The sequence below is a fragment of the Adiantum capillus-veneris genome, unplaced genomic scaffold, assembly GCF_014529385.1.
Source record: "Adiantum capillus-veneris isolate H3 unplaced genomic scaffold, ASM1452938v2 Hic_scaffold_295, whole genome shotgun sequence".
Taxonomy (NCBI): domain Eukaryota; kingdom Viridiplantae; phylum Streptophyta; class Polypodiopsida; order Polypodiales; family Pteridaceae; genus Adiantum; species Adiantum capillus-veneris.
Genome location: NW_028221416.1, coordinates 130,088 through 139,907, shown reverse-complemented (window position 1 = coordinate 139,907; position 9,820 = coordinate 130,088). Strand labels below are relative to the sequence as shown.

Below are 9,820 nucleotides of genomic sequence, written 5' to 3'. Positions count from 1 at the left end.
ATCAACATATGGAGTAGGCAACCGCACAAGTAAACCAAATTCACTCACTTACATGGAAGTTTCTCTCCTTTCACCACATCAATAATTCTCTTACTTGAGCCCACATCCATGTGACTCAAGAGAAAAGAGAGACCCCATTCTCATTTGAAATTCATAAAAATTCATAATCCTTGATCTTTCCTAATAAAATTGATTAGGATTAATCCTAATCAAGGCTTCTAAAACCTATAAATAGAACGCATTCCTCCTTGTAAAAAACATCACTATACCATTGCACACTAGATTGAGCGTAGCACACGCCAGTTCTATCTTGGTTGTAAAGAGATAGTAAGCTTTCTATACACCATCACTTTGGTGCATAGAAAAGCTTGAGCTAATTTGAGTGAGTGCGAGTAGAAGATATTCTTCCTACCATTGTTGTATCTACCCCAACATCAATGAATTGGTAGTTTTGGGTGCAATTCATGTCCAAAGGCTCATGCTTCTCCTCCAATTTGGCTTGGCAAACTCATTCAGCTGAGAGAAGGTTTTCTCCATTTTTTCCACATTGCTTTGGTGGCTATGGAAATTACGGCTCCAATGTCCAATATTGCTACCGATTTTATGTCCTTGTACTCCACATGCAAGAGTCATGTTTCCTTCTTTACCTTCGCAATAGTCTCATACCTTGTTCATTGGCACTGACTCATGTTTAGTTCATTTCAAAGTTTGGTTGTTCAGTGTTTTTGGAGAAACATTTGGTGGCGGAATTACCAACCCTATTTTCTCCAAATTTTTTTCCACCTCTTTCCAAAGATGAGGTCTTATTTGCAGTAACTCAGATAGAGATAACATACAACGGATAGGGGATGACATCAGCTCATGAAGAGTTTATGTATCCATCATCTTAGGATTAGCCTTCCATTGAGATGGTACTTTCTTTACTTCTGATCTAGTTTCATGGTTGCCAATAAATGAAGGTAACATCTTCAATGACTGAGGTTTGATGTCTTTTGATATCTACATACCTGCATCACCATACAATGATCAAATATCATTTGCGTAGAGCTCGTGTTTGAGGTGGATCTCCGTTATAGGGGCTGGCTGAAGCGTTGCACTTCTATCTTTTTTGTTTCGGATATATTCCCACAGATCCTGTGGCCATTGTTTTTCCACTTCAAGAATTTGCATAGGTGCTTGTGAATATATTCCATCTATAGTATTGCCTCCAATCCTCGTATCCAAGGGTGTTTCGTTTACCAATCTTTTTGGTCTCCATCTCTGATCCCTCGCTGCATTAACTCTTGACTTTTTTCGCACATTAACACCTCAGTTTTTGGAGCAGTCAGAACTGGTGGTTCCATAAGCGCTTGAGCGCCTTGGATGAGCTTCTTGTACATCTTTAACCTCTCTTTTTCATACCCCGGGTGAGGGTACGTTAGCCATCTATCCTCCTAGGTTTTGTTGGGCTTTAACCTAGCATGATAAGCTTTTAAGCTCGCATCCAAGGGTTCAAAGACCTTGTCCACCAAGACAGATCCTCCCGAGGGTATTGTTGATGGTTTTGTTATATCGCCCTTTTTCTTAAGGTCTCTTTCCATTCTCAATTGTTTCTCTGTTTGCAGTAATTTGGTTTCCAAAGCCATTATTTCTTTCTCTCTTTTGGCTTGTCTCATTTTTCCTTCCAAGATTTCCAAGGGGTTCTGATAGACAAATTTTCTATCTCGGTTTGGCTGGCTGGGGCATTCCTTGTAGTCTCATGTACTTGGGCTCTCATTACCGCGTTTATTGAAATGGTTGGTTCTGTTTTCTGATTCACTTGAGTACAATTCTAATTTTGTTCATGGTTGCTTTCCCTTTGTTATCAGGGTTTTTTGGACAATGTGGAATGAGATGGTCATTTGTACACCCCTCACAAAACCCAAAGAGTTTGATACATTTTCCTTTGTGTGGACAACTCCTTGCCCAATGATCAATGCTGCATTTATAGCATGGTCCTACTGGTGGTGGAGAAGCCTTGTGGAGTCCCCATCGGTTGTCGTCTTCTAGGAGGATATACCCTAGGTTTGTAGTTCTGGGTTTCCATGACATAAGAATATTTTCATCGACCAACTAATGGTTCTTTGTTGGTTGTGCTATGTATAACGGTTCTAGCATCTCCTCAAAAACCATCCATGGAATTTGTCCCTCAGAAGCATAAGCATTGCCATCAAACCCTCTCTCATAGGTATTGTCTAATCTTCTCGGTATGAAGCTACCTGGACCACACTCTGATCAGAAGGTGCTTCTATAGGTTGTGAAATCGTTATCATGGCCCTGTTTTCTTGGGCTGCTGCCCCAACATAGGTTGAGGTTTTTCCTGTCCTTGGATTGCATTAATTTTCCCTACTTGGTATCTGGGGGGGGGGGGGGGGGGGGGGGTAACTGTTGCCCTCCATGTGGCCCGTATTGTCTTTTTCTAACATAGTTTCTATTATAGAAACATTCATGGGTCTCATGGTTTTTCCTTTCGTGGTACGTTTACTCTTGGCCTCTATTGAAGGTTGCACCACTAAGTTGGATGATCTCCTTCATAAGTGTCACATTTTTGGGGGGTTGTTGTCGTGTGGGTTCCTCCTATTTCCTTGGTTCATCCTTCTGATCACTTCCTCAATCATTTGATCAATGTCAGGCATAGTTGGGTTTTGACCACCTAGTTTCATTGTGGAATCACTAGTGGTTGAAGAAGTGCTACTCATCCCTTGGTATGTGTCTTCTGCCACCTCTTCATATGCCTTGCAATTTTCTACTATATACAACACCTCTTTCATGACTTGCTCAAAAGTAACACATGCCTTTTAGTGCAATTTATTTTTGAGAATGTCATTTCGGAATCCTTCAATGAAAAGGACTGACAATCTCTCATTATGAGGTAGTTCTCTAGCACGGCATCTTTCTATGTATTGCTTAAATCGAACCGAGGCTTCCTTCACATTTTCCTTCTCCTTTTGTCTAAATGCACAGATTTGGGAGACAGATCTGTTTGAGAATTCCTCAACGAATTTTGAAGAAGTTTCACGATACTTGGGAATTCCAAGGTGTTTAAAGGTTGAAACCAGGTCAAAGCAGTTCCTTCTAGAGTCAACCCAAAGCCTTCATATTGCGTATGGAAATCCGTTACTTGTTCTACCCTCAACACTTATTTGAAGATCAAAACATGAGCATACGGATCTCTCGATCCACTATACTTTTTGGGTACACATTTTTCCACTTGAGACGATCGCATGTGTCTGGACTCTGCAGCCATATTCACCACCCTTGGTCCTCCTGGTGTGGTCTCTCTAGGTTCATATTCTCCTCTTGGCACTATAATTAGTTTCCTATCCATCATACGTTCATCAAGTCGATCTTGTGTAATAGTCGGAGGGATTCTAGTTGTGTAAGTCAAATCAGGTGCCGCATTGCCTCTCTACGTATTCATAGAAGCCCTAGACCCCCTTGATCCCAACCGTTGATGTCCAAAAGAATCTTCCACTCTGGTTCTTATTGGACTTACATTCCTAGTTTTTGGTCTTGTGTGAGTAGTCGCGGTTTTCACTTCTTCTAAATTGACATAGTATTGGTGGAGTGGTCCCCAAAATATGTATATCACTCTAGCTCCTTACGGTCCATAGGAGAGTATTTTTGGCCATACTTATCCATTATGACCACCTGAATACTTCTCCCTTCTGTGTAAGCAAAAATGTATAGTTTTTTTGCGGTCAGTCACTTCCTTGATGCGGGGTTCATCGCATCTATAATAGAGTGTTTGTTCTCCATTATTGAATTTATATAGCCTCACGTAAGTGTTCTTTGTATTAAGCACATTTTCAAATTGAAACTTTAAATACAATTTTACGTCAGATGCAGGTTGAGAAGGACCTGCCCCCATGGAAGTTGTTTCCTTAGGGTTCAACTTGTTGGACTCCTCAGTCATTAGGGTGTATGATCTTTCTGACGAGGTGTCAGAAAATATTTCCTCTACAATGACTTCTAAAGGGTGCAGTGGTCTTTGATTCAAGATACCTTCAATTGAGTGATTGCTCACTTGGTCTATGATATTGGGATTCCTATTCTCATACAATCTTCCTGATCGCAAATACATGAAGAATTGATATTGCAAAATCCAAACCAGGTTACCTCATTAGATATCCTAAATTCCCTGTTTTGATCTTACTTGTTGGGTAGTATTCTCTAGCACTTGCAACCTACCAAAAAATCCTTGATAGCTGTGAGTTTACAGTCGTTTCTGTTAGTTCTAGCTTTCAATCAACAAAATTTACCTAGGTTTTTCAATATTCACAACTTTACTCACAACATCAACAATTCAGGTCCAATTTCAATTTTTAAAAAGCCACCAAGTTCCTGGGAATTACCTCTCTCTGTGGTTAAATTCTGCTCTTATGCTTTCAGCATGATTAGTAGATCCTATGGTATCAATTTTTTTGGAAATGGACCTCTGGATTGAAAATTAGGTCAATTTTGACACTTTACCAGAGCACTCGGCAGTTTTGGGCTTTTGTTCTGGTTTTTTATATCCAAATTCAGTTTTGAATAGACCACTAGACTCCCTGTGATGTCCTCTAGCTATGGTGCAAGTTTTGTATCAAATTGTGTCAAAGGAACATGGATTGTGATCCATGTGCCTTAGTGCTAGAATGTATTAAAACTTGGCACACAGCTTGTCCTTGGTCTATTGATGCTAGCTATGAGTTTTTTAGGTCAACCAAAAGTCAATTTTAGGGTCTGTTCCATTGGTTTTCCCCTTGATTTATTTTATGCCCTTTTGGCCCACCTTTTGACCTTTTTTTATAAGAGTGGTTTAGGAGAAAGTACTTCAAATGTTATCACTTTTCTACCTGTCAATATTAGCTCAAAATTCCATAAAGGTACATGGATCGCGATCCATGTTTGGAAGGATTTTGGCATGACCTTTGGTGAGTTTGTGACAGAGGGTGTGGTGATGCTCTTCCCCAAATATTTTTGGATTTGACCCACTTTTTCTAGGTCAAAAGCAAGAGTTTGTGTTTACTTTGCGGTTTTTGTTCAACTCCTTTTTTTGGTATTTTTCACGGGCTTTTTCACTTTTTGTTGTGGATCCTTTTGGAAAAGTTGTTCCCTTAGTTCTCAAGGAGTGCATTGGTCACATTTGCCTTACAAATGTCTACCACGTACATGGATCACGATCCATGTTTGATAGCATCTGGTCATGATTTTTTGTCCTGTTGGTTCCCTGCTTTTAGTTGAACCCAATTCTCGCCCCTTTTCAGATTTGGAAAAATAAAAGTTCAATTTCTGTAAATTTTCTCACTTTTCACAGCTTTTGCTATGCTTAACCCAATTTCTTGATTTGGATGTTCTTTTAGCACCCTATTTCTAGCCAGACTCAAGATTCTGATGTCTGAGAGTCAATTCTAAGTAGAGGAAACAATTTCTGCTTACTTGGCCTGAAAGGTACATGGATCGCGATCCATGTTGGACAGGCAAATTGGAAAGATCTGCACAGTCTGTCGCGTGCAAGCTTGTATATCCCCTTTTGCCAAGTTTTATTGAGTTTAGTTCAGCTTTGAATCTCTGAGCATCAATTTTACAACTTTTCAGAGTTATGGTCTTCAACACCAAAATAAGGTTTTGGATAGTTTTTACCTTGATCCTTTTGGCCCCAATTGATGGTGGAATTTGTTACTTAGCCTACTCATATAAATTGAAATAGATGCACAATCATAAATGAATCTAACAATACAAAAATGACAACAAAGTGTATGGTGAAACAATCCTTTCTAAGCATGGGAAAATCAAAGAACGAAATACTCTTTTGTACTTCACTCACAACTTTCTTTGCTCATAAGAAGTAGCACTGGCTGGTCCTCGACTCCAGTCTCTACTAAGCACTAAACCTACGTCTAGTTGCTTTACTGTCTATGTGTAAACTGAAAGGGTGTCAAAATCTTTGGAAGGGATTTTTCATACAATTAAGTCACTCACCACCTAAGGATTGACTCCCCAGGCAACAGCGCCAATGTTAGCAGGTCGCCATGACGGAAGTTTGCAACATAGCTTTTTGTTACTAACATAATGTCAATATGCAAGGAAACGACTTGGGATGGGGCACGGAGACTTAATGAGATTGTCAATCTCACCAAAGTGAACTTAGAGGACTATTCATACTACTACAAAAGAAAATCAACCACTTCCAAGTCAAAAAATGAGTCCATGTCCAATCTCACCGCTCTAGATCATTACGCCTTTTCAGCATCCAAACAAATTCAAAATGCAACAAAACTTAGGGAGAGGTATTACAACACCTAAGAGCACATTCCTACCAAATTTTGCACCAATGTGGGAAGGTACATAAATCACGATCCATCACAAAAAATGTGTAGAAATCTGAAACATAACTACCCCCTTAAGCATAGAAACCCTTTTCCAAGCTCAAAAACATCAAAAAACAACCATTTAAGACCTTAAATCAATGCATTTACCTCACAAATAAGACGTCGCAAACCACAACAGAATTGAGAATGATTACACTTAGATTGTAGAGCAAGAGACAAGGAACACATTGTCCTATTTGAAATCAAATTCTAATCATACCAGACAAGGAGAAAAGCGAATTACAGTTTGTAGCAGCAAAGAGCTCTCACAATCGACGTCCAATTCTTCCAAAACTAATGATGGTGTGTTTTTCAAAAGTAAGGGTTTTTGAATTAAGAGCTAGGGGAACTTTCCCACGACCATTCGGCCACTTACATGGTGTGTAGGCTTAGAGAGGCTAAGAGGGAATGACACAATATATTACAATTGAGAATCCTCATTAGCAGAATTACACCACTTCTTTTGAAAAAATGAGTGAGGACAACAAAGTTTGGTGTATATCCGCCTTTTACGTGTCAATCCGCTATGTCCACCAAGCAGTTGAAGTAGCCAAAGCGTTCAAGAGGGGTACCGCAACGGGTTGTTTGTGATAAAGCAACTCAAGTGCAAGTGATTAAAAGAGTTTCATGAAAGCTTATGGGCCGGACACAGAGGGGTATGGGCAACTTTTGTCAAAATTAAGGACCGCTATTGGTGGAAGGGAATGTAAAAAGATGTTGCTCAATTTGTGGAGACATGCTTAGTATGCCAACAATATTCCAATGTATGGCATCAAGACGGATGACATCATACTTATCCACTAGCTATGCATTACAAGTGGGTAGTATATTTGATTACAATGCCAGTGGGTGTTTGGTAGATGAGGTATATTGTTCTTGGTAGAGAAGATCTCACTAATCAGGTTGAAGGAAGAGCTTTGTGTACAAAGGCTACAAGTGTTGTATGCAAATTTTTACTTGAAGATGTAATTTCCAGGTTTGGCTGTGTTGGTAAAATCGTTGCTGATAGAGGAGAGCTAGATGCAAATGAAGCTCGTGAGTTCTTTTCTCATTGGGCATCAAATTGGCTCTTACTACGGCATACAATCCAAAGGGTAATGGGAAAAGTGAAAGTGGACATCCGCATATTGTCAAGGCTTTAGCAAAATCATACCAAGGACATATTGGTGATTGGCCTAAGCTACTACCTTTCCCTTTTTGGACATCGGCTTTTGTAATGTCCATACTCCTGGCATTAAAAACATTTTATATTGGGAAACTCGGTAGAGCTGCCGTAGAAGCTATTACCAGATGATGGTCGTATGCAGGGTTGATTGGTCTGTTACTCCAGTTGTCTGGCCTGGCCCTCTTTGACAAATAGTATTGAATATCTTGGGTAGTCCTTTGAATCTCTTTAACTAACGGTTTGGCCGTAGGGAGGAGTAAACTCTCGCTCTAGGGACAATGAGTAATTCCAAAAATAGTAAGTTTTTGGTCACCCAACCCGTTTAGTTTTAACCGTCTGAAAAACTGCACTCGTACCCCGAATTTGAAAAAATGCATTTTTGGACACCGGGGGCTGCTAAATATGGCAGGTACTCGGAAAGGTACACCTTGGTTATGTATGAGCCCGGACTGCACATGATCGCATTAATCACATTCGGAGTGTCCGGCATGTCGTCGTGTACCTTCGTGTGAGAATGCACTCTTAGAAGGAGGGGATCTCAAGAGGCATAATCAGGAAGGGCTACGAGGATATGAAAGGGTGCTCATTATTTCTACATAAGGAAGGGTTTCCTTTGTACGATGTATCAGGCTTCTCATAATCTAAGGCTATGGAATTTGATGTATTCTTATTCTCTCTCTCAAATGCTGTGTGGTTCTCCTCTCTCTTGCATTTCTGTGAGCACAATCTCATAATAGGCAGCCATGCCTATTACACTTGGCGACCACGGGATTCTTTCTCGCGACCTACTATGAGGGTGATGAAGTCGGTGAGCGCTGCGATTGGGAAAAATGGCGACCCAGATCTGCTATGGAGGCAAAGGCGGTTGTCAACAAAATTTTCATCAACACAATTTTGCGGACTCCCCTTTGCTGATGAAGGAAGTGCGAGAGAGAGTGCGCAAGAGAGAGTGCATCTCCATCCACATCAACCAGGCCGACATTCAGATGGGCAATGCCTGTTGGGAGTTATACTGCCTGGAGCATGGAACTCAGCCCGATGGGCAAATGCCAGTGACAAGATAGTGGGAGGAGGAGATAATGCTTTCAGCACCTTCTTCAGCGAGGCAGGCACCGGGAAGCTGCACGTGCCATGTGCCGTCTTTCTGGACTTGCAGCCCACCGTCATCGACGACGTGAGGACAGGCGCTTACCGCCACCTTTTCCATCCTGAGCAGCTCATCAGCGGCAAGGAGGACGCCGCCAGCAACTTTGCTCTGGGCCACTATACTATTGGCAAGGAAATCATGGACCTTTTCCTAGACCGCATCCGAAAGCTGGCCGTCAACTGCACCGGGTTGCAGGGATTCCTAGCCTTCCACGCAGTAGGCTGCGGAACCGGCTCTGGCCTTGGCTCCCTCCTGCTCTGCTAGAGTGCCTGTCGGTGGACTACGGTAAGAAATCCAAGCTTGGCTTCACCGTCTACCTTTCCCCACAGGTCTCCAATGTTGTGGTGGAGCCCTTCAACAGCGTCTAATTGTCCACCCACTCCCTGCTCGAGCACATTGACGTGGCAGTCATGCTCGACAACGAGGCCGTTTATGACATTTGCAGGCGCAGTCAAAGTGCGGTGTCTGGAAGAAATGCGGTGCCAAATGGAGAGGTCAATTTTGCGGTGTTTTTCAAGATTTTGGACTTAGATGAACCTTGCGGGGGGTTTCTTGCCATGCAAACTGCAGTGCAGCATGCCGGTGTACGCATGTTTCAGAAACTCAAGAAAAGTCATCACAGCAAAGTATATTTGAGTTAGCAGCCGGATGCGGGGTCTGATGTGGTGTTCAATACTCAAATGAGCTGCGCTATGCGGTATTCCAAGGTCAGATTTTTTTTGCATCCAGATTGTAGAAATACTCCAAGTGCGAGCAACAATGAAGCGGCGGGGAAATTGTTGTGCTTGCTCCTCATTGTGCAAGAAGTTTAATTGTACCAAGATTGGTGATGTCCAAGAGATGAAGGTTGATGCGGCATAGGGACATATCGATGAAGAGCGAATGGAGCGCCTATGACCGGGCATCAAATTCATGAAGGGAAAGTCAAAAGTGTTGTGGTTGTCAATGTACTGCGGAAAAGACATGATTTCCTTTTTTTTTTTGTGTTCATGATGTTGGAAATGTACTTCTTGCACTTGAGGTTCTTTGCCTCGGCTATGCCTAAAAAGATTTGTAAAAACAAATGGCACTTGAATTCTAATCAAGGGTCACTTGTGGGTTCGCACAATCCACCGTGTGTGCCAAGTGTATGAGCCC

The 9,820-nt window shown here is 41.6% G+C and overlaps 1 pseudogene; it reads left to right on the top strand.

Moving 5' to 3' along the window:
* Window positions 1–8,366: 8,366 nt before the first annotated feature.
* Window positions 8,367–9,324, top strand: LOC147417264 (tubulin alpha-2 chain pseudogene; annotated as a pseudogene).
* Window positions 9,325–9,820: the final 496 nt, after the last annotated feature.